General features: G+C 38.4%; 1 long non-coding RNA gene across 2 annotated transcripts in view; it reads right to left on the reverse strand.

Moving 5' to 3' along the window:
* Positions 1–26,688, reverse strand: part of LOC141425810 (uncharacterized) — a 57,893-nt gene that overhangs the window by 13,894 nt on the left and 17,311 nt on the right. Inside the window, exons 3-6 of one of the 2 annotated variants that reach the window (XR_012450942.1) lie at positions 19,032–19,191; positions 17,166–17,270; positions 14,751–14,875; positions 10,640–14,129 (exon numbers count right to left, since the gene is read on the reverse strand). This is a non-coding gene — a long non-coding RNA (uncharacterized lncRNA). Of the gene's footprint in view, positions 1–10,639; positions 14,130–14,750; positions 14,876–17,165; positions 17,271–19,031; positions 19,192–26,688 lie in introns of those variants that run through there. The other variant, XR_012450941.1, reaches the window with a different exon arrangement.

The following is a 26,688-nucleotide window of genomic DNA, read 5'->3' on the forward strand; positions in this document are numbered from 1 at the left end:
ATGAAAATGCAAGACACCAGAAAACACAGGGGCTAGGAGATAACATGTATTTCTCTGTCAGAGAATCACTGGGCCTTGAAATGCAAGGAGTCAGAAGGAAATCTCCTCACTGCAGTCTCCTACAATTAAACCCCAGGCAAACGCTCTCCTTCACCTCGATGTGAGCTGTGACTTTCCAACTGTTGTTTAGTGTTCATGATCCCATACTTTCTTCCATCATGCAGTCATCTTTAGGATACTGCAAATCCAGAAGCATGTTGTAGAAACATGAATAAAACTAATCTCTTCTTTTAAGAAAAGATTACATTTTCTTGTGGTGCAGAAAACAATGTCATTTAGGTCTCAATGTGCCCCTCCTCAGACGAGCCTTCCACCACTCTACCATTTAAGACGGTAACCCTCTGACATCCTCCCTTCTCTCAGTCTGTATTTTTTTCACTACATTTATAATGCCTGAAGTTATTTTACATATTTACACAAGTTTGTTGTGAGCCTCCCTCAATAGAATGTAAACTCCGTATCTGTTTTGTTTACTGCTACACCATAGGGACAAGAGTGGTTTCTTCTATGGGCTTTCAATGAATATTTGCAGAGAAGATGAATGTACAGATGTGTGAGCTGCAGGAAGCTAAAACTTGAGTTCTGAAGTGAGACTTTTTTTTTTAATGACACTAGGGAGTGAATCCAAGGTCTTGAGGTTGCTGGACAAGTACTCTACCATTTGAGCCATGCTTCCAGTCCTGTTGTTTTATTTTGGTTTTTAGAAAAGATCTTGCTAACTTTGCTCACTCAGGCTGGCCTCAAATTCTAGATCCTCCTGCTTCACTTCCTTGGTTTTGAACTTTGTTTACAGGGATTACTTTAGAGTTTTTAATTTACCTGAAGCCTTGGTTTTCTTATCTGTTAAATGCTGATAACATTAAGTTAATAAATTGGTTGTGCCTGGTGTATCGTTAGCATTCAATAAATATCATGCATTCTTATTAGGTATTATTGAATATTCAGAATTATCAGGTTTTCTTGTTATATTCTTAGAGACATGACACAACACAAGGAAGCACAAAGCCAGAGAATGCTCCAGGTGTTTGTGAAAGAGAGAAAAGGGTGGGATGTAGTGTTACAGGCCTGTAATCTCAGCTTGGAAGGCTGAAGCAGAAGAATCATAAGTTTGATGCCAGCATGGGCTCCATAGAGAGGTCCTCTCTCAGAAAGAGAGAGAGAGAGAGAGAAAGAGAGATGAGACAGGGGGTGTTACAACCTGCCAAGAGAGGAGAGTATATGTAAAAGCAGAACCTCAAGTAGCAATAAGTGTCAAATCATCCCAATACAGTGTCAAATCATCCCAAGATGACCAAGAGCAATATAAAACTCATGACAGTATCAAAGCCTCCTAATATAAGTTCACCCATCACAAAAAGAAAATTCTGTCTTCAGTCTTGAACAAAAGGATCGAGCAATCTTTAACAGATTGGAAAGGTCTAGTTGTGTTTTCCCTAGCTAAACAACAAGCCTGATTTTAAGACTTAAGATAGCGAGGTGATGGAGAGTGGGGAAGAGAAAGCATTTCAGCTTGTTTCACTGGCCACAGACTCTTTAAGCTTGTTTGCCAGTGGGGAGGTGTGCACACACCACACACCTAGGAGAGGTATACAACAGTGAACTATGATGGTTGGAGAGTTCCCTGGACTCCCTCTTTCTGTCCTTGCTCTGCTTGTCCTCTAAACTGTCCTACTTCCTGCTTCTTTGATGCTGCAGGCATCAGTCACCACTGGTGTATGGGCTGCCTCTATTGAAGGGGAGTATGTCTTAGTTCTTTGGCTTCCAGCATCCTTTATTGTGTTGAACCTCAGCCTCCAGATTCAGGCTCTACCTTTATCAATGCTGTCTATACTCAGAAAACAACCTCCACTCATCATCCTCCAACCTCACCTATGATGAAAAATGTCCAGTTATTCCTTTTATCATTACAGTTCAAGACTTATATGGGCTATCCCTAATTAAGAGTTACCAGACAGGCAGCTTAGGAGAGACCAAGACCTATGAAATACTTCCCTTACCCCAGCCTTGGGGTACAATCGGCCTTGAGGCCTTAAAAAATTTACCTCAAGTGCCTATGCTTAAAAGAAGTCCAGTTGGGCCTGCAGTCTATGCTCCCTTAGGAACAGAGCAGGAACCAGGTGCTTGCTTATGGAGCAGTCAACATCAATAATTCAGATTCAATGCAGAGTTAGATAACCCCAGCAGGTTTGGGCAACCCCAGAAAAAGGGGAACCAAGGATGCAGGACTGCTCCAATAGTGAGACAGGCAAGCTGGAGAAATTACAAAGACCAGTAGGTAATAGAATAGCTCCAGCTTCCTGGGACTTGAAGCATTCTAGTTTCTTCCATGTGGGATTAGAAGCAGCACTGTAAGACACTAATTGTAGAACTCATATTACTAAGGGAAGACCCCCATTCAAGAAGCAATTTGATGCTTCCTTGCAGGATTGGAACATGAAGCAATACATGAAGGGAGTGAGCTTTTTTCCTCAGGTCACCTGTTCTGCCTCTTTGCTATGGTTTCGTATCTCTTTGTCTCCATTTCCTTATCTATAAAATGGACTCAAAATAGGTGTCATACTACTGAGTTTTGGAAATGATATTCAGGTAAGAGACTTTCTGTAATATCTGCAAGGCATAAACACTCGATAAATGTTCACTTCAATTAATTGCTTGTGAGTGTTTTATATGAATCGTTTCCTTAAGTTCTTAAATAACCCTACGAAATCTGTTCCATTACCACTTCCATTATTTAAACAAAGAATCTGAGGCACATAGAGTTAGAGCAACTTGTCATACTATTTGAGGAAGGCAAACTGGGATGTAAGCCCAGGCAACCTAAGTTCAGAGCCTGAGACCTAAGCGTTGTACTAACTCTCCAAGTAGAGGCATAGAATTGCTCTCAGAATAAGGCTATAAAATCAGCACAGAGATATGCAGAACTTCTGCAAGGAGAAAGAAGGGCCATCTGACTAGAACAGGCCTTCCCTATGAACACATTAGAGTTATAATGTGATGATCTTAAAAGACTAGTTGGTCAACACAGAAAAATGAGGTCCCAGAGACAAAGCCTAACAGTACACTTACAAACCCTAACTAGGTAAGAGGAGGCCTTTGATCTCCAGTCTAAAATATGTGACAGGTTTGCTGGTAACCCTACAGCAGAGAAAGGGCTCCCAGGTATATTATTTGAGGCATATTTCTTAAGATCAACCAAATCCCTTTACTCTGATTTGATTCTCACAAAATAAATGTTTGATTATTTTGTCGACAAAGAAGCTCTGGGGATTGAAGTATTTTGGTAACTTAATAAAAGTAGGATTCTGGCTTAAATATTAGTCATTTCTATGGTTTACTTAGTGTTCTATTCTAAAAATGTACTCTCAGATAACACAAAATCAGGTCTTCAAAGTGGAAGACAAGATACATATAATGACACAGCGACGCTGCCATGGTAAAGACTGTTCTGTTCCACAGAGTCTCTCGCAGACAGCTGGTCAACCCTCCCTATTGAAATGGTGTCACTCACACAGGCTGACTTTGGAATCTCAGTATGGCTCAGGATAGGGCCAAGGCAGCAAGACTATTAATGCTGCATCTTGCTTTAGACCAGAGCATTATAAATCCTTAATGCTTAAAATAGTCATCCTAAAATTGGGGTTGGTGAAGTTGAGTATACACACGAGTACTTGTGTCTTCAAAAATTATCTGTGGGACAAGTAGAGATGAGAAATTAAAACTAGAGCAGGATCTGCTTCCTACAAACTGAGTGATATTGAACAAATCATTTAATTGTTCTGAATCTTAGTTTCTTCATATAAAGTACTGTGGATTAAATACCTATTTCACTCACTTATAGGGCCTTTTCTGTGTTATGGTCTGAATATGAAATGTCCCCCATAGAATCATTGTTGAAGGCTTTTTCCCCAGCTGGTGGTGTTATTTGGGGAGGTGCTGAAAACTTTAAGAGATGCATTCTAGCTGGAGTAGGTCACTGGTGATGTGTCTTTGGGACTGTATCTTGCCCTTTCTTGTATCTTTCTTTTTGCTTCCTGGCTACCATGAGGTGAATAGCTCTCTTCTACACCCTTCCAGCAAGGTGTTCTGTCTCACAACAGGCTCAGAAACAGAGAACTAGACTATCATGAACTGAAACCTCTGAAGCCATGAGCCAAAATAAATTTTTCTTCCCTTTTTACATTGTTCTCTAGGGTATTTTGGTATTTTATCACAGCAATGAAAAGTCTAACACAACCCAGATCAAAATCTATGTGAAGTTCTTTGTTTAAACCATATGCTGCTCTTCAAACTGAAGGATTGCTAATGTGAGTCTTGAGTGTAGTGACAGGTGTCATTTATGCAACACTTACTACATACCAGGTGATAAATATACTTTACTAACTCATTTGATGTTCATAAGTGTACTCCTGCAGTAAATGCTATGATGTGTTACCTGAAAACTTACTATAGGGGCAAGACCTTCATTGCCCCAGGTATACAAAACAATATTGGCAACTGATTGCTCATAGTTTAGTTGCATTCAGATAAAAAGAACTGCCTTAACCGTAACTATGACCACTCTCTCTGGGGGTAGCCCATTCGTAATGACCAGTGGTTGTGTGTGAGAGGGGAAAACATTCTTGCTGTAAGAAAAGACCTCTCTCTCTCTCTCTCTCTCTCTTTCTCTCTCTCTCTCCCTGAAGGACCACCCTACTCCACAGTTCCCCATAGGATGGGCTAAGGCTCTGTTGCTCCTGCATCACAGCCTGACTTCTCCCTTGAGGGAGCAAGTAATCACATAGATTTTGATCTGGGTTGTATTAGACTTTTCATGCTGTGAAAAAATACCAAAATACACTAGAGAACAACGTAAAAAGGGAGGAAAATTTTATTTTGGCTCATGGTTTCAGAGGTTTCAGTTCATGATAGTCTAGTTCTCTGTTTCTGGGCCTGTGATGAAACAGAACATCATGTCAGAAGGGTGTAGTAGAGAGCTATGTTCTCTACTCCTCTCCTCCCTTACAGTGCCATTTCTTAAAGCCCTCCCCAGTGAACCATCTCAGAGCTGGTTTGAGGGAGCACAGAATATAAAGCAATGGCATTGTTAATGTTATTATTATCTTCATTTTCAAGAAGGGAAGCAACTTGTTTGAGTTCACATAGCCAGTTAGGAGTAGCACTAAGTCAAAACCAGGCCATCTAAAAAATGTTTGACTGTAACATTCTGCACAGGAATGTCTCTAAGTAAAGAGACTGCTGTGTCAGCCATATAATTTTATTAATGGATGTTAGTTGAAAACTAACAACTTCAAAAGAAGAGAAAAAGCTACCTTGAAAAACACAGTGAGGCATATTAGAATGTAGAAGTTCAGATTAACCCAGAATGGAGGAGATAAGGACAGAGAATGGCAAAAGAAGTGGTGACAACTCAATTTGGGGATTCTATGAGCTATATGATGTGATTCCTCCCTGTGAAATACCTCATCCCAGATCTCTTCAGCAAAATCTATACAATTTAGGAAATGTTGACCTTGTACTCATTTGTTAGGGCCACAAAATCGAAGTACCTCAAAGTGAATGGCTTAAACAGCCAAAATTTATTGTCATAGTTCTGGAGGCTAGAAACCCAGGATCAACAGTGGTCAGGGGTATTTTCTTTTGAGGGTATTGAGGGAATGATCTATTCCATGCCTCTCTTTTAGCTTGTGGTAGTTTTCTGGCAATCTTTGGCATCCCATGGTGTATAGAAACATCACTCTGATCTCTGTCTTCATCCGCATAAGGTGCTCTCCCTGTGTGTGTGTCTGTTTCCCCTTTCTATTAGGATGACAGTCACATTGTATGAAGGGACCACCCTATCTCTCTATGACCTCATCTTATCTTAATTATATACATCTGAAACAACACTACTTCTAAGTAAGCTCACGTTCTGAAGTATAGAGGTTAAGACTTCACTAAATTAATTCTTGTGGCACATAACTCAATCCATAGCTAGCATAGACTGGGTTTCTTGTGGAAACTTGTGAAGGCATTGAGTTCTATAACTGAGTTGATGTGAACACAGAAACCACTTTATCTACCGTGACCATAGTCAACTGGACTGTGAGTAGAAATTTTAGAGTGGCCCAGAGTTTTTTTAGCTGAGGAATTGGGGTATAGTCAAGCCTGTCAAGGAGTGGCTGACCCAACTGAAATCTTTATGACAGTGTCTTAAAATGAAATAAATTCAAGGGCTACTATCAATTGCCTTCCTCTCACACTATGACCTTAAGATTTTATGGAACCAACCCCATCCTCCCAATCTTTCACCTCCAAAAAAACATCATCCATTCCTATGCATCTTCAAGTCCATTGAGAGGGAATAATTTATCTACTCCTTGTATATTCTTTAATATGTCTAGTACCCTATGAAATATCCTACTGGCGACTGATCACTAGAAGGCGTCTACAAGGAATTTCATAGTTCCAAGACTATTTGTGAACATATGCAGGTTTTAATGACATGACACTACATGGCTACTCTGACACAAACCATTTTTCTTTGCATCTAAAGAATACTGACCATACAAGAAATATAGTGTTGTATAGTGTAGAAAGTTCCTACTCAAATGACCTGAGGTAAAAATTCAGCTCAGTCACTTGATAGTTATATGAGATCTGTTTAATCTTTCTCACATCTATAAAAGTGTCTCAGTTCCCACATCTATAAAAGGGGATAATAATAGATCCCATCTTAATGGGGCCTTCTGAAAATTAAATGAGTTCGGCCAAGTAAAACACTTAGAATGTTGGCTCTCATGTAATAAGTTTTTAGTATATGGCAGCTATTGTAATATAGGCACAATAGCAACTTCCTTTCATAATATCAAAACGTGATGTAATTAGAGCAGTTATGAGAAATAGTTAAATTAACTATGGCACATAAAGTTAAGTAGAACAGAAGAAATGCTCTTCTTGTAATTCTAACTATTGAGTAAAACTTAAGTCAATGGTAAAGGGCCAGTCAATTTTCACCAGCTTAGCCCATTGAATATATTTCAGGTAGAAAATTCCTGCACCCAGTATCTATTTCATCAATCAAGGCAAGTACATAGCTATAAATAAAAATGCTTGGATCATACTGCTGATTTAATTATGTTTAATCCATTGATGTTATCAAATAGAAAATCTGCTGAAGTAAGAATATAAATACTAGGCCAAGACACAATCTCAGAGTAATCATTTTTTTATCCTTTTAAAAACATCTTCTTTTAAAAATTGAACTGGGAGAGGTAGCAGGCCTGCAATACCAGTGCTTGGGAGGCAGGAGGATCAGTAATCTGAGCCTGAACTACATAGTGAGACCCTGTCTCAAAAAAAAAGTCTTGAGGAAGAAAGAATAGCACTTCATAGGTGATAGATATTAGGAAAAGAATTGCAATAAAAGAAAAAAGCAGTGCTAGATTGGTTTTACACTACATAATAAAAGCCAAGACCTGATTTATTCACCAAGTTTCACTCTTTTAAGGAAAACTCCAACATGACTATGTTCCTATCTTGACAAAATCTGTCCATGAATCCAGATTTTAAAAAAGAAACAGAGAAAGAAAGAGAGAAAGAGCAAGGAAGGAAGGAAGGAAAGGAGAGAGGGAGGGAAAGAAGGAAGGAAAGGAGGGAGGGAAGGAAGGAAAGGAGGGAGGGAGGGAGGGAGGGAGGGAGGGAAGGAAGGAAGGAAGGGAAAGAATGGCATGAAAGTAGCAGGGAGACTATTTGGGGTGGGGTAGATATCATCAAAGTACATCATATACATGTGTGAAAATGTTACAATAGAACTCATTATTTAGAAGACAGCAAAGGTTCTTCATGTGCAAAGTGAGAAAATAAAATGTTTCTAGAACTATCAATGGAGAATCAAAATGAAGTAATATATACAAAAGCAACCTGAAAATTGTTATTTGCATATAGTAGCTATTTTATACTTATAAAGGAAGTTATAAATACTCAAATAAATACTAGATACTATTTTACACATATATAATTTAGTCAGACAGGCACATGCCTGTGATCTCATCTCTTAGATGGCTGTGGTGGGAGAATTGAGCTACATAATGAGATCCTGTCCAAAAAAAAAACCAAACTTAAAAATAAAATATTTTAAAAATTGAGTATATGTTCAAAAATTTTAACAATGGTATATCACTTAGAATTTTACAGAGAATTTTTATATTTACTGTAGTCATGAACACCTTTGAAGGAAGGCAGAAACTAAACACATCTGTTTATCAAGAATAAGACTGAAACTCAAGGTAACATGCATATGTGGTAAAACCAGAATTAGAATATTCATTTTCTTTTTGATCTCAGACCTTGGCTGTGTCTTCTATGCTTTTTTAAGAAAAGCAATATACATATATGTTACCTGGGTCTTCCATCTCTAAACTTAGAATTCTTTCCTCTTATTGAGCACATCCTTTTCTTGCCAGTAAAATAAAAATAATGAGCTAACTCCCTCCCTGCTCTCAAAATTATGAAAGAAGTTGTAAAGCCTGTGATATCCCCACAATATCTCACCTACTATCTACCAGAAACAACCCAAACTAGAACCATTTAATTGGGTTAAAGCTCTCATATCACTTAACTATATTGCATATGAAAGCACCCCAAACTAAATTTGGCTTTACTGAACTTTTTTTATTGCTCACAAATCTGCATCATAAACTGGGTGGTTCTGGTCTCAGCTGAGCTCACTTGTGCATCTGTGGTCAACTGTGAGTTAGATAAACAACTCTGCTGTTCTTGGTTGGAATTTCACATATATTTATACCATGACTAGCTGTAGACTGGTCTACCTTGGCCTTAGCTGGGAGAACTGCTGCTTCTAATGATCTTTCATTCCTCCCCCACCCCTCAAGGCTTTTTCTGGGAGCAGCAGAAGTCTAAGAGAAGAAACAAAAGTAGACAAGGCCTCTTGAGGCCTGGGATTACAACTGGCATGTGGTTCCTTCTGCTGCATGCTATTGGGCACAGCAAGTCACAAGACCAGTCCAGAGTCAGGACTAGGAAAGAAATGTCACTTTTTGATATGATGAGCTGCAAAGTAACACAGCAAAGGGAACGGATAGATATGGAAAGCACTGGAGAATTGGGCTCATCTTTGTAAGCATTCTACTCTAGTCATTAACAGGTTACATCATAGAATAAGAAAGCCTCACCATTAGCATACACGTTACACATTGGTGTGGATTAGCTGGTAGTCACGTTACAGCATATTAATCAAGCATGGGATTAGGAAATAAATTATAAAAATTTACTAATGATGCACTTGATACTGCCTCATGCAGACTGTAGGTATTCTATAAAATAACTAAGAATGATAAAAGAAATGACAGCAGGAAAATTACTGTATTAAAAATCAAGGACTCAGCTGAAGTGTTACTCAGTTATGTCAAATTATCTGTGCAATTTTAGAAGAGAATGATTCAGCCTCCTGAAATTTTTGAGAGATAGACTGGGTGTTCTCTAAATTCTCTCTTTATTTAATCTTAAAATATTAAGATCGCAAGAAATTTAGAAATTACCTATATCCAAGCCACTCATTATACAGATGGAAAAACTGAAGCTAGGACAGCTAATTACCTGACTTGAAAGCACCATTGGTTAATGTCAGAGATTAGAACTCAGAGCTCATGACTCCTAGCCCAGACCCTCATGTGTTATTCTAATACATTGTGCTCAGACTATAGTCTATAGTTAGGATCTCCTAGAAGCATGACAGAAATGCAGAGTCTCAGACGCCATAGAATTTGAATTCTTAATGAGAATCTGAAAAATTCAGAATCTGAATTTTTAATGAGATCTCCCGATAATTTGTATTTATATTGAAGTTGGAAAGGACTTGAGCTTCCTACTAAATGCTTATGGGCTGAAAAACTAAAATATCTAGTTAGAGGTAATGTCTCTTTTGGTATCTTAACACTGTGTACCTCTCACTAATCCATTTGACAAATGCATCCTGAGTACTGACTTCATGTGAGGTGGTATAGAAATACAGAGAACAGGTCCTTGCCCTCCGGAATCATGCACACCACAAAGGAATCAAGGCCTCCTTGCTCTTTTCCCACATTTCCTGGCTTCCTCTGTGCCCTGTCTTTGCCCTTTCCTTTCCCAACTTCCTTCCATTCTCCATCTTAATGATTCTGTGACTAGGATATCATTTTTGAAGTCGCCGGTTTAAGGAAAAAGTATTTTACTCATTTAAAATTCCAGTTTCAGAGTAGTGAGTTAAAATTTTAGAAATTTTTGATTTGGCTCACTTCTAGTCATCTTACATTATAATATCAGCATGAGCCTAGAACTGGGTGTAAAGAAAACTAACATACTGAGAACATTTTGGGGGAATTCTACCTGAACATAATATGGGTTAGTCATACAATTTTGCTTTTCATTTCTCTGTAATGTAGTATTTTCCCAAAGAAGATGAAAGATTGGAAAGCTGAGATACTGAAACAAAAATAGAAAGAGATTATATTTGTTCTCAAATATTCAGAGCCAGCACATCTATAATAAAATTTTTTTCATTGAAGAAACAAGGAAAATTTTTTAATAACAGATTAATCTCACTCAAGAACTTAGCATAAGGCAGAGACAATGAAACAGAAATCTGGGGAATTAACCATTTTCTGATGAGAAACACAGGGCAAAGTCTTTTCATTAAGCAATTGGATCACAGTCTTGGTTACGTGAGGCTACTCAGTTCCTCTGAGGCTTATATGCCTGGTATTTTAAGTGCCAGTGTTTGAAAGTATTATATCTTTCTTTTTTCACACTCCCTCATAGTTCTGAAAAGGTCTGAATGCATTTCATTCTTCTTTCTTCCCCTTGTCTTCTTTCTCTTCAAAGATATTCCATGATGATTCTGCTTTTCAAAATCAAGACTGCTTGAACTTTAGCTGGAAGTAATGAAATCTCAATCTTGCACACAATAGCAGCAGCATCCCCTTTCTGCTCTCTCGGTGTAGTCAGAATAGCAACTGCCCAGCATGAACAATAGGACTCCTTTTCAGCTCTGAGAGGTTGGCTGATGCTGAACAGCAGTGCATAGAAATAATCCTTGGCAATCCCGTGGGTGACATTTCTTACTCCTTATCACCCATGCTGCACATAGCTGGAACTTGATAAGACACCCAGAAAGAAGATAATGGCTGCTATCAAGCTGTCTAGGTAGAAGTAATGATAATCATCTGTTTATGGAAAAGCAGCTGTCCCATTGTCTTGGATCTCATGAAATCCCAGAGTCAGATCCTCTCTCCCATGCCAGGCCCGCCCTGTTCCTCATGCCAATCCAATCACTTTGGGGCTTTAATGATGGGCATTTTATTCATGATCTTTTGATACAATAGACAAGGATGCATGTAAATATCCAGTGATCACATTCAGTTTTAGGGTGCGCTTAAAGGACTAGAGAAGAGATCTTTTATAGGAAGATTGAGAACCTGGGAAGACTGAAATGGATATAAGAAAGTCCACTGTACTGAACAAAACCTGAAAGTATTACAAATGAATAGTTCAGTGATTCTTTCAGTCTGAAATCTTAACCCCCCTAAATTTAAAAGGTAGGTCTTAATTTCTCAAAGTGAAACTCCAAAGAATTGAGATTCTGTGACTGTCAACAGAATAGGTCACATCTACTTTGCTAGGCCCTGAACAGCAAAACACAAACACACAAAAAAACTTAGAAGCAGCCTGCATTGCTCTGCTTTCCTTGGAGTTAAGCCCCTCTCTGGCTGCACAAGGTGTTCCTGGGCTGAATAGTGGTCACTGTGTTTGCCAGTATTCAGATAATGTGTTGCTTAGTATACTCCCTTCAGTGCAGTGGGCTAGGGATGTGATTCTCCTTGCTGCATCTGTTCACCATCCCTGGAGAAAGAATTAGGCAGCCATGCCCTTCAGCACAAATCAAACAAGTGAAGAGAAACATAGGTCATTTCCTTCTTCCCTCCACACAATATTAAAACAGAGCTAAAAGTGCCAGGAGATACCTTCATCCCTGAAGCTGTTAATCCATGAGAGTTCCATCATATTAATGAGCAGAGGCTTCCAGTTACCTTTGTCTCTCCTGTGGCTTCCCTAGAAGTGACCATCTCCAATTTACACAAGCTGAGTTCCCTTTCTCCCTGTGTCCTCTTTGGTATGGCATGGCAATAGCCAAAGGATGACAAAGAAGAAAAAGAATTTCCCATACACACATTCTCCATTCTGTGAGATGGAGTATCTCTAGAAGAAATCTCTGTTCTGCATAAGGACAGTATTTTTCCTATATCAGAGGCAGACCTAGCTGAAGATCTCCCGCTTCCTTGTTTCTGCCTCATGAAGTCCCATGCCATGGACGCACAATTCAAGTACTGTTTTCTCTGTGCCCCCTTCCTCTACCCTCTCCCGCTCTCAACAGAAGTATTAATCACAGCATTTTGTACCCAATTGTGTATACCTTTTTTTCATTCCACAAAAGGAGGTTAAGGTCTTTTTAGCCTTTGATTCATCTTTGGGAAGGCAATTTAGCAAAGTAAATAGAGAATGCATTTGTATCAGACATGTCTGGATGTGACTCCCAGCCTTGACATTGACCACCTGTGTGCCCTTGAATTTTGGGGAACTGAATTTACTAGGCAAGCATTCTACCACCCAGACATACCCCCAGCCTTGGAACTGAATTTCACTAATATGCAAAGTGGTGGTTCTTCATAAAGTGTTTTTTAAAGTACTAAGAGAATTAAAGCATGCAAATGTAAAATGATTGCATAATGCTGACATACAATAAGGGCTGGATAAATGGAATCATATGATCATAATTTAATTTGGCATTCCCAGCCACCCCATAGTACCCTATCAATAAATATACATTGAAGAATAAAGGGAAAGAACAAATGAAATATCAGCAAGATATACAGTGTACCTATGGGTAAATGATCCCACAGAGACTGCCATTGAAGAAAAACTGAGAATCTTCAGGATGCATAGAATTCAGTGCTATGCCTTGGATACTTGATTCATTTTTCCCAAAACACCCCCTCAACTTCCACTAAAGACACGCTGTCTTTCAACAACTCTATAGTGTTCACCTCATCACTTCAATTAAGCATTCTACATGTACTTTTTAGCTTGGGAAGATTACCATGACTTTTCCCTCAGTTTTGGGCACCATTGGCTTTGGGGGAGACATATTTCACAAAATTAAGGGCAGGGAAACACTCATCAGATCACACAGTAATTTGAACACAACTGATGATAACAGGACAGAGAGCTTCACTGCATTAGCTGAGTCATGGAATGGGTTCACACGAATTTAAAATTTGAGGTTTTAAAATTTCTTTTTATCTTTAAATTTCTATTTTTTAACAGCACTTGGTCAAAACCACATGTAATAAACCTGAATAAGGCGAGTTTACTGTATATTCACACACTGCATGCACACACACACACACACACACACATGCACACACATATACACACCAGTCCTCATATGCATACTATCACCTTCCTACTGCAAACTGCATTGCTTTCTGTTTATCTGAAATCTCAATGCTTGTCCATCTACAAGAGAGATGCACGAAAGGCCAAGAAACTGACTCCCCAAGAGTTTTTAGAGAGCCTTTGTTCCAGCAGTTTACTGTGACTGGTCACCTCAAGGAACCCACAGGTTTTCCTCTGTGATCCAGAATTTGACAATCTCTTTCTAGCATCAAGACAGCATAGGAAAGACAGGTGACAAGAGCAGTGAGTTTTTCACCCAGGACCAACCAGACAAGCCCACAAAGGGAAGAACGGAGGCAATGGATTCTGCTTGGCAGAATGAGTGACAGCAGAATTCAGTAAGGAGATGTGGCCTTTGACATGTACTTCCTTCTCCCAGTTGTGAGGTCTCACACCATAAGGGACTGTAGAGTTATGGAAATATCTACATTCAGACTTGGCGTTTCTCCCATATGACAGCAAAGAGTTAATGTCTGGCCAGTAATCAAAGTCTGGCAGCTCCTACCCCACACATAATAGGCATTGTTGTTCTTGAGAGTTTGTCTGTTTTTTCTGGCAGGCTTGACTATTTGGAACGGATTCTAAAACAGAAAAGGAAAAAGTCAGTCTGCTTCTTTTTTTTTTTAACACACGTATGCAAAAAAACATAAGGCTAAACAGAACAGTTGTTTTGCTAGATTTCCAGGAAAGTTGGTGGATTATTCTTCTTCAGAGAAGATGATCTATCAAGCCCAAATATATTTACTTCAGAAGGGAATTAATTCACATGTGCATGTGAGACATCCACAGTGTTCTAAGGTGCCTGCCTTCTCTCAGATATGGAGCGACACATTACAACTGTATTAGCTGATAAGTGAACGGTGGCTGCCCCATCTATCTGCACAGACGTTGTTAAATGTGCCTATTCATCAGCCTTCCCAAGTCACTTGCAATCTCAGGACACGTTTGTCATTCCCACCTAATGGTTTCCCAGATGTTTCGACCTGTAACCACATGAACATCTCCTACTAAGTTGCTGATACAGCAAAACCCTTCGCGAAATACCAGATTCCATTCCAGTGGATAAGAGTAGGCTTATTTCTTGTTTTTTTCCAATCTATCATAAAACTAACATTTTGCATAAACCCAAATCAGAAACATGGTTTTCAATGACATACCATTTTAGAAGTTTCTATATGTTTACTCTTAGTTTCTGTACTTACCTTGTCATGGACCAGTAATAAGCGTTTTGTGGATCACCAAAGACCATTGACCACACTTTGCTGGACCCTGGGCTTACTTTATTGGAAGTTGACTACCATTCTAGATGAGGGATCCCAAACCTTTCCTGTAAAGGGCCAGAGAGCAAATATTTTAGGTTTTGCAAGCCATACAGTCTCTCATAAGTACTCAATTCTACTGTTCTAGCATGAAATTATCATAGACAATAAGAAAATGACTGAACTATTTGTTGAAAATAGGTCATAGACTGGATTTGGTTCACCAACTGGAGTCTGCCAACTCCTGGATGATGACATTGATGATGACTGATGATGAAGATGACAACTGACATTTACGGACCAGCTATTCTGTGTCAGAACTTTTTTACTCTCTCACTATATCCATAGGTTAAGTAATACTGTTTTTGGTTTATGTGGTTTTTCTTTCTGTTTTGTTTTGGGGGGCCTGGAGGTACTGGGGATTGAAGTCAGAACTTTGAGCTTGCTCTATCACTTGAGCCACACCTCCAACCCTTTGCTTTTTTAGTTTATTTTTCATATAGGGTCTTGCACTTTTGCCCTGACCTGCCTTAGATCACAATCCTCTTGCATCCACCTTCCAAGTAGCTGAGATTACAGATGTGTACCACTACACCTGGTCCTACATCATTTTAACTTTATAGATAGTGAAAATATGACAGCAACAAATTAAGAAATTATGTTGAATTATTCTGAAAATTGGTAAGTGACTCAGGATCCAAACTACAATCCCTAGGCTCATATTAGGGATAGATATACACATATGGTCATTACATATATATGTATATATATATATATATATATACATATATATATATAAAACTCATATTTATGTCATATATATATGACAAATTCAAAATATTGTCAGCAGCACCTTCATCATCTTGGTCCCTTTCTAATCTCCCTACTCCCCACTCATCATTCACTTTAGCAGAACTGTGATCTTAGTGACTAATTTTGCCACAGTGTCATATTGAGTCAGGCCAAGCATGAATGCAGTCTATAGCCAACACAGTCAGCCAAACATTCACATATTCAACAGATATGTGTTGGCTGCCTACACTCTCTTGTGTCAGATGCTGGCCAGAGGGTAGATACATAAAAAGACCTTGTCTCAAGGCAAATAAAACAAGCTTACATTCTAGTGAGTAGAGGTAGACAATATGGAAAGAAATATATACAATCAGCCCAAAATACTATCTGAGGTATTCCAAGTGGTTTTGACCAACCACAGCCAAAAAATAAGAATTTCTTAAAAATCAAGAGAAATTTCATAAACAAAAATTTTAAACTCCTACATCCACATTACACAACTCAGTTGACACAGAGTAGCTCTCAGTCAGTCCTATGTTTTCATCAGTTGTGTTTAAATTGTTGTACAAACTAGTGAGTGGTTCCCTGCCCTTAATTTTGGGAAAATATGCCTCCCAAAAAGCAAATGGTGACCAAATAATAAGGCAAATTGAATATGTTTAAGTGACAAAGTGAAAATTTTAGATTTGTTGAAAGTGGAATGTCTTTAGCAGAAGTTGTGCAACTTATGAGAAAAATGAATCAAGCATCCTCAGGATTCAAGATAAAAAGCATGAAATAGAACTCCTTTTATGAGCAATATTAATGAGTGCAACAGTAATTTTGTGACAGTACTCCATGCAGTTATTATGTTCAGTCCTACTGCACATATGGTACAGATAAGTTTGAATAATTTTAGAGTACTGAGTTCTGTGCATTCTGAGCATTCTCAGGTTTTCCTCAAGCCAATAATCTTGGAACCATACACTCACAGATACCAAGGGTCTCCTGTACTACATTGGGTGTGGGTACTCAATGGAAGAGAAAAAAAGCAGAGTAAAAGATAGAGAATGACAAAGGAATGCTTCCCTTTCATTCAACTCTTATTTCTTTCTTCTTCACCAACTAAGGTTTGTAAACTCCAAATAGACCTATATTCTCAAATGTGTCTACTAGGTATCAACCCATTTACAGAATGTTGTGCTACCATATTTTTACCACTCCTTTCCCCCTAACTACGTGGAAAAGGACACTGTGGAAGAAACTAGTTCACTTACTCATGCTACAAATTATTTATTAATTTGTATTAATAAATACACTCTGTGCCAGGTGCTGTTTTTAAACAGGGAATCCAACAAGGAGCAAAACGAAGATGCTCACTCTCGTGGGCCTCCATTATGGCCAGGAGAGTCAGAGAACAAACAAAAGACATAATAAACACTTGTTAGGAGGTGATGAGTATAAAGAAGAAAAGAAACCCACTACAGGATAGGGAGATCGGAGTACAGAACAGGAAGGCAGGTTGTAATTTAAAATAGCCACGCAATGTTTTCTCTATTGGTAACTGCCCACGGCAACACCACCTACCTGAGCATCAAGCCCTGGTTTTTAGTTCACTGGTCACTACAGGCAGCATGTCATCCATGAAAAGGGAACACAGGATGTTTTGTGTTGAGTGTTCTATTTTGGTCCCTAGAAAGAAATATTATTCTTTCAAAGTCGTTTTTTGCCCTTCCCTTTCCTTTGCTTGAGAGAAAGTATTAAGGGACTGGCAGCTGAAACAATGTAGGGATGGGAAAGGGGAAAGGAAGGAAAAACCAAAGGCCAGCATTCAGGTGCTGACTGTTTTACCAGGGATATATCTGCAGCCCCACCCTCTGGGGTCCCAGGGCGACCTCCTGAAGGACTCCACAAAAATCAGTGCTGCCAAACACTGAGCATTTTTCACAAAGCATAGAGTTAGTTCACTATTTTCAAAAAGTAATGAGATGTTAGTATAGACTTGAATTTTAATCAGATCCAACATGGGAACCTGGTGTTTTTCTTCAAATGTGAAATACTTCTAGGCTTTTAGAAAAATGTCATCTATGTAAAGCCTAACTACTGTTTTACATTTAAAACTGCCACTCTTCATTGGTTTTTCAGGAAAAATATAATGACAAAATGGAACATTACTGCAAAGATTTCTTACTTAAGAACATTAATTGTTTCTGAGGGTATTTTTTAGCATTATTACATATAAGAAAAACACTTGTAAGCTCAAGGCAAGGATTAGAGGATTTCAGTTAATGAATCATGAAAATAGACATAACCAAAACCTTTTTCTCAGTAATAATAGTGTTATAGACATCTCAACAAATTCTTTTAAACTATCATGTAATCTTAGTGCTGGGACTATCAGTATCAATAATTCTGCCTTTCACCAAAAGGGGTTCAAATTCAAGTCTGCTTGCCTGGAAAGGATGTACTTAATAATTTGCACCTTCTGCTACCATCAGTAATCATACCATTAGCTCAGATGAATTCCGTTAATAGCTATTCTATACTAGGCATTTTGCTAAATGCTTCTACAGAATGTATTTTAGCAAACCCTTACCATTTTTATTTTTTGGAATATAATTGTTATATATTTTCTACACCTAGTTGATTCACTAATCAATTTATTCTGTAAGCGTGAGAATAAAGTTCTCTAGGGAGTCCAATAACAGGGAAGGCTGGGTCCTGGGAGCCTGTTCTACCTCCCTTGCATTAATCAAGCTGGTTTCCTCATGACAAGTCTATCCAACAATCCGTTGGTCGAACAGCAGATATGGTCTCTGCCTCATCCTCCATCCATTTCCTATCCACTTCTGTGAGAATTCCTCAAAGGCCAATAAGAAGGCAAAAAGACAAAGTCAGAGGCAGCAGTTGGTGGAAGCTAGGAGTCTAGGGATGAGATTTTCCTAGACCTCCCTCATTTAACTCTGACTTTGATACTCCTTAGAAAAAATGAAGACAAAATGCCTGGAGTGTTCATGTTTGGGGATGATCCTTTCTTGCAAGCTTGATGTTTTCCATGTATGTATGTATTTGGATGCCTAAACATGTGTTTAGAAGTCATAATTCTATATTACTCAGTATCCAGAGTAGTAACACAGATAGATTGGAGGGAAGGACAGTTATTTCCTATATTCTAGAATTTTCCATATTAAAATAGAAATCTCTATTGCATTCCTTTGCAAAATAAGTTGTCTGAAACTAGGAGGTGTCAATTTTTCTATCTAAGCCAAAGGGGAAAGGCAGATGAGGAAAGTAAGCATGCTGTGGTAAAGGAAATGGGAATGTGTACATTAGGGAGAGAACGAGTAGCCTAGGCATTCTAACAGTCCCCCTCAAAACTGCTGGCCCCAAACATCTGAAATGAATCTCCTATTACATAAATTAAGTGGATTCATTTTTGTAAATGATACATACCATGTATGGAAAAATCTTCCTAGGTAGTAGACTTGAGTATTTGTATCAATGAAGTGAATATTAGTCTGTGGGTGTCAAGTTTGGTAGGCATTAGAAGCACATGGAGTGGTTTTCAGCTTACATCATTTGGGTACCACAGCTGGAAACGCTGACTCATTACCTAGGGGAATACAGGCATCTATATTTTAATAATTCCCCCTCAAGCTCCCCAGCCACCAAACACATACACACAGTTCTGAAAAGCCCAAATCTGAAAAACCCTGGACTAGTTAGTGGAAATGATGATCGGTTCCTCAAAGTTGAAAGAAATAAAGAAAATGTTTCATAGGACAACTTGTAGCCAAGGTATCACTCCTGACTTGTTCAAGATGCCAACCGAAAGGGTACATCCAACCTTATAAAGATATACTCAAGGCTCTATAACTCTTTAATATTATATATTTGGTTTATAAAATGTACTTGCTTTAAAATTAAAAGGGCCACTGGTAGGCATCAGGTGTGGCGATGTATGCCTATAATTCTAGTACGCGGGAGGCTGAGGCAGGAGGATTGCAAGTTAAAAGCCATCCTGGGATACATATTGAGACCCTGTCTCAAAAAACAAAAAAAGCAAGGTGGCCGGGTGCCAGTGGCTCATGCCTATAATCCTAGCTACTCAAAAGGTAGAGATCAGGATGATTGCAGTTCAAAGCCAGCCTGGGCAAACAGTTCACAACACACTATCATGAAACAAAGCCATCACACAAAAAGAGCTGATGGGGTGGCTCAAGGTATAGGCCCTGAGTTCAAACCCCAGTATTGAAAAAAAAAATCACTGGAACTCATCTGTCACATAATTTTGGCCTTATTCTTATACTGCTTTATACATCCTTGATAGTTCTACAACTGCAGTTTCTATAACAGAATTTCACACAAAAATCAATAGATTATGTAAAACAAGAAAGTGAAAAGCATTGTCCCTTGTAGGTGCTTGTTGAACTAACGTATCCATTTTCTGTTTCTATAATAAAATACCTGAGGCTGGGTACTTAATCAAGAAAAGAGATCTACTTAGCTCACAGTTTTGGAGCAGAAAGTCCAAAATCATGTGGTCCCATCTGTGCAGGCTCTGATAAGGACCTCATGACATATGGCATCACAATGGCAGGAGCAAAAAATGAATAAAATGGCAGGAGTATGTGTGGAAGACACCACATGGTGAAACAAGAAGCCAGAAGGATTCAGAGGCCAGTCTTGTTCTTTTTATAACAACTCACTCTTACAAGAACTCACTCAGTCTCCAAAACCTAGCATTATCCCTTTTGAGGGCCATGTCACCACTGACCTAATCAATCCCATACACTGGACCCAACCTCTTAAGTATTCCATCACCTCAATGATTCCCCATTGAGGACCAAGCCTCCAATGCATGAGATTTTGAGAACACACTCAAGTGCTATCCAAACTTTAGCATGCACCATCTTAGTTAGCTCAGGCTCCCATAGCAACCACCATTGACTAGGTAACTTAAGCAACAGACATCTATTAATCACAGTACTTCAGGCTGGGAAGCCCTAGATCAAGATACTGGCCAATTCAGTTCTCTGATGAGGGTCCCTCCCTAGCTTGCAGATAATTTCCTTCTCCCTATGTCTTTACATAGAAGAGGGGGAAGGGCGAGAGAGAGAGAGAGAGAGAGAGAGAGAGCACTCTGCTCTCTTTTCCACTTTTTATAAAGACACTAATTCCATCTTAGGGCTTGCCTTCATGGTCCCGTCTAAATCTAATTATCTCCCTAAGGCCTCACCTACAGATACCATCATAATGGAGGTCAGGGCTTCCTCATATGAATAGGGGAACAGAAACATTCAGTCCATAACATAGACAATTCTTCAGAAAAGAGGCCATGTCCCCAGCCTACACAGTGAAGTGTCATCGTTGCTCTCAAATGCTCATTCTGAGTGAGAACCAAATTATTGAAGAGAATGTGGGCCAATCTTCCTTTCAAAACGAAAAAATTCCTGATGTCATCTTCCACTGTCTCAATAGTCAAGAATTTGTAGGAACATAAAAACAATGAAGAATAAAATTTAAGAATCTACTATCAAATTTATTATGTACTTGATGACAGTTGCTAGGTTAGTGATACTGACTGTTCAATGTGAAACAGGAAAAAGTGAATGAAGTTATCCATCCACCTCTGAATTCTGTAATTCTATCCGTGAATTATCCATTCTACATCATATATTGGAAGACATTTAGATTTCATTTCTTTCTCTCAATTCAGACAGATGTTATTAGAGTACCATACAGGCTTGTAAACGTGAAGGATATTTACATTTAGACATGCCGAGGATTAGACACTTCTTTTCATTCTTTATTCCCATTAGTTAATACCTTAAAAACTGATGAATTAATGTGTGTTCTGTCATTTTATTATCTGCTTCTCCTCCAGTTATCACTGGAAAGATTTTGAGCTCAGACATGCTATCAGATCTGTACTCTGGGAAATAAGGAGTTTGTGCAGTGAATAGCAGTTACATTCTAATTATATTAATTCAGACAGCAATTGCATTGAAATATAAAGAACCTGCTGTCAGGGTACGTGTGGACAATGGAGGCTGAACATGTCAACGACATGACAAATTCCTCGAGCAGAGTGCCAGATGTATTGTTGCCCAGGATTCTTTTCTGAGAGCAAATTCAGTAAGCACTATCAGTGTCAACTGTAGAGTAAGGAATTGGTTCATTTGTTATCTTTCCAAGTTGCAGGTACATCTGCCAGAAGAGTCTGCCAACAGATGAATTGGTAATTAAAATCATTTCCGTGGTTGGAGGGAGGGATTCAGAAATTGTTCCTCTTTATTTCTTTTTCTCGCTGTATAGGGGAAAGAATACTTTGATGAATATTAATGAACATTTTCCATGGGAGTCCTAGAAATGTGTGATTCACTACTGTCTCTCTATTCACTTTAGCACTTAATCACCTGTACTGGGATTTTCTCCTTTAGACTTTTCTTACAGTGTTTTAAAGTCTTCTTCTTTGCTAAACTGTATTTTCTTTTGTTTTGTAAAAGATCTTTGCAGTAAAGCCTAACATGGGTCAAATACACCTACCAATATCACTTAATTTATGAATAAAGGTATATTGCATCCTTCCTTTACTACCAACTGTGCTAGAATAAATAATAAATAAATAAATAACATATAATGATAACCGATTCTTCCTGGGTTTCTTTTACTTCAAATAACCAAATGGTAATGAAGAAGGAGCTATCTCTTTATAAAAGTATCCCAGTCACTAAGTGAAAAAGAAATCAGTGGCAGGGGTGTGTCAGAAAGTACAACACCAAGAGTGAACCCTAATGAAAAGATGAATTTTGGGTGATAATTACGTGTCAATGCAGGTTCTTCAGTTGTGATAAAGACAAGTACCATTCTGGTGAGGGATGTTGATAATAGGGGAGGTATTTGTGGGAAGCACGGGACATATGGCATTTCAGGTACTCCCCACTCAATTTTGCTGTGAACCTAAAACTGCTCTTTTAAAAAAAAATGTGGTTTTGGACTGGAGATGTGACTCAAATGACAGGGTGCCTTCTTTGCAAGCGCAACGCCCTGTGTTCAAACCCCAGTACCACAAAAAAGTGTGTTTCTTAAAAATCATAAAATTAAGATATCCCCACTTTTCAATAACTAATTAATGGATCCAGGGGAAAATCTTAAGTTAGAAACATTGCACACACACACACACACACACACACACTTTTCTACTTACGAAAATGCCACTGCTTATATCTACTATGTAAGAAGTAGTATTGCCATGTATGAAAATGTCAAAATGAAACCCATTAATATTTTTTAAGAAAGTAGTATTGCCAAAACTATGAGACCAAAATCTGATAAAATCTCCAGCTCTTCCTGTGAGTTTACAGGAAAATGGAGAATCCTCAGGGAATGGAATCAAGAAAATCCAGAGTGTTAGAAAATGTTCAAAGAAAACATTTCTTCACCTCAAAATTCCAAGAACAAATCAGAGATGAAGAGGAGACACACAGATGAAGAGAAACCCTAGAGAGACGTCAAGCAATCACATATAGTGTAGCTCTACATTCAACTATTAAAAAAAAAAGGTTCTAAGACAACTGGTGATAAAAGGCAAGTTGACTGCATGCTTCGTGAGATGAGGAACTACTAGAAATCTTTTAAGTGTGATAGAGATATTGTGGTTATTTTAATTTAAAGAATCCTCATGTTGGGCTGGACATGTGGCTCAAGCAGTAGAGCACCTGTCTATCAATCATGAAGCCCTGAGTTCAAACGTCAGTACCACCCAAAAAATAAAGAATTCCTATCTCTTAGACACACATATTGAAAGACATCTGATGGAAGAAAATAATGTCTGGATTTGCTTCAAAATTATGAAAAGGGATAAGTGTAGATGAACTAGATGACAAGGAATAAGTGTAGATGACTCTGAATGGGCCAAGTAAATAGGAATGGTGGTTCATTAAACTATTTACTTTCTTTTGTATATATTTGAAATGTTTTATAATAAAAGTTTATGTAACTTAGAAGTTTCCTTAATCTACAAAGCCTTAGTTTCCTCATTTAAAAAGCAGAAATAACAATTTCTCTCTCTCTCTCTCTCTCTCGTTGGTCATACTGAGGTTTGAACTCAGGCCCTCACACTTGTTACACAAATGCTCTACCTCTTGAGCTACACTCCCAACAGAAAAAATAGTATCTGTACTAAAGATAATATTGCTTTATGAGTTTTTCTGAAAGTTTAAATAGTCTATTTAAAGCACCTGGCACATAGAAGATCTTAGGTAATTTTTTTCTGGCAGTACTGGGGGTTGAACTCAGGGCCTTGCACTTGCTAGGCAGACACTCTACTACTCTTTTCTCTGTGTATTGGTTATATTTTAGGTAGGGTCTCCCTTTATGTTTGGGCCAACCGGCACTGAAATCTTCCTATTTTTGTTTCCCCAAGTAGCTGGAGATGACAGGTGTGCACCCCCATACCCAGTGATTGGTTGGATGGGGTCTTGTGAACTTTCTACCAAGTTGCCCTTGAATGACGATCCTCCTCATCTGTGTCTCCTGAGTTCCAAGGATTATAGGCTTGAGCCACCATGCCTATACTATCTTAGATAATGTTTTAGGGATCATGTTGATCCACTTATTACTGAACTAACTGGACTCAACATAGTGGTGTCTCCGGAGATTAGCAAGGCTGGGGAGGGTAGACAAGAACAAGGATGGCCTATGTCCTCAGATGGCACCCTTACAGGCATCTCAAAGTTTTTTTTTTTTAATTTCAATCTTGTATCAAGACTTGCTAATCCTGGAACATATATGTGGGCACCCTGGTTTTGTTAAATATTTATGTATTCAATTCCAGGCAACTCCAGGTGCAGAGAGAAAAAGTGCAAATATATCATAGCCATTTACTCTGGCTTCACCTTCACTTCCAAAGACATTTTCCTCTTATGAGATTTCAAAAATATAGATTATCTTCAAAACTCAATAATTCTAAACACACCTACCCATTTCCCCTCTCGCCCCAATCTCCTTTACCATTTTCTTTTTATTTTACACTTCTGCCCTACCTCACAAACCCATTTAAGTTTAAAAGAAACAAATTAAAAAGTGAAACACAGCAGGAAAAGATTAGATTGCAAGAGGATCTCTCCCTGGGATGATAAACCCAGACCAGGCAAGAATTCTTCTGGTGAGTTTTCCAATGGCTCTCTGGATCCTGCTGAAGACTCCAATGCATCCAGCACCGAACCTGGACTCTCTCCAGCTCATGCCTGAATGTCAATTCATCTTATTCTAATAAAGCCAACTTTTATTTTTCTAATTTGCTTCCAATTCTCAAATGTAGACCCAAAGAAAATAGAAAGTAATTAAAATGTCAACACTTCCCTGAGAAAGAACATAAACTCTCCTTGGATTTTCTTCCCACTGGAAATGGTTTTCTCTGAGGTACCAGGTTCGTGCACAGAAGCCAGTAGCCACCCACAGCACAGCTGGCCTGGGCAGTGCACATAAATCCCCTCTGTTCATTACCCTGTTTGCATTTCATCTTCTCCCTTACCATTTTCCAAATGGAGAGATTCTATAAATGAAGTACTTAAGCCTGTCTCTTATAATGGACTAATAACTACTCCATTATAATATATCCAAATTTTATGCAATATGAAATAAGCTGTAGTAGCAATAAGCTATTTGATCTAACGTGGGAAAAGTAATGTGGAGCCTAACAGCTTATTATTCAATGTAGTGCAATAAATTAACTGAGCACCATTTTGCATAATGAGAACCTGATTATTCCTTTCACCTTCATGTGGATTGGTTTGGATGGAATGTGACTTGTTTCACAGTTAATCTGGTTTGTGTGAAACAACTTTTAAAAAATGTACTACATTAGGGAGAGAAACAAAAGAGAGAAAACATGTCCCTTCATTTTCTGATTTGTGTTTGTAAGGCTGGTCTGTTGGAAGAGAAAGAAGAAAATTTTGTGACCATTCACCCAGGTACTATTCATTTAAGAAGAAATGTTCCTGTCCCACACCAGCCCCTTGCCTACTTTCTCTCCATAAATTCCTGCCATTTTTTCTTGGCTTGATTTTGCCCTTGGCCCAAAGAAAATTGTTTCTAGGACCTCAAGATTTAAGTCCCTTATGTAAAATGGTATAGAATTCACATACAACCTATACAGATTACTTATAATACTTAGATTAATGTAGATGCTATGTAAATAGTTACTATGCTGTATTGTCTAGGAAGTAACGACAAGAAAAGATCTGCACATCTTTAGTACAGATGCAACTTTTCTTTCAATATGTTTGATCAGTGGTTGCTTGAATCTGCAGTTGCAGAACCCATAAATATCAATGGTGAGCTATAATTTAAGGAGACTCTTGGTTCCTTCTTCCCAGAATTTCCCTTCTTCATATCCATTACTTGGTACTATGGTGCAAACGCCAGGCTGAATGGCCATTGGTCAGTTTGTGCAGGGTCTCCAACCAGAGCCATGGCCAGCCCTCCCATCAAATGTGTCCAAGGTACATCAAAATACATACCAATAATGGTGACTGCCACAAATCATTCAACCATTATTGCTGAGGACAGAACATGATAAGGTACTTCTTTAATCCTTAGGGCAATCCTATAATGTAAGTATCATCATCCCAACTTTGCAAGTAGAAACTGAGTCTGATAGAGATTAAATAACTGGCCAAATTCACACACTGAGCAAAGGGTTTGAAAGTGAATGACTTCAAAACCCGTGTAACATTCACAGTACCTACTGGAAAAAAATCATTAGCAAAATAATGTCTCTCTATGTCTGCATGACCATCAAGGGAAAAAAAAACAGTTCAAAATGTTACCTTACTAATTGTAAGACTGAATGTTCATAATCACTTAAATGGAGTTATTTTTACAGCACTTCAAGGATAAATAATGTGTACCAACTCTACCTTCTCCAAAGACATTTGTATTTCTTTTCTGGATTATAAACTGCTTGAGGCCATGAAACTTATTTTCTATATAACAAGACATCAGTGTGATATGGTGTTTAAGCCATACCAAAAATCCTAGGTTTCCTTTCAACTCAACTTACCACTAACTGTATTGAATTCTCATTTCCTTAATACAAAAATAT

This window comes from Castor canadensis, chromosome 8, assembly GCF_047511655.1.
Source record: "Castor canadensis chromosome 8, mCasCan1.hap1v2, whole genome shotgun sequence".
NCBI classification, from domain to species: domain Eukaryota; kingdom Metazoa; phylum Chordata; class Mammalia; order Rodentia; family Castoridae; genus Castor; species Castor canadensis.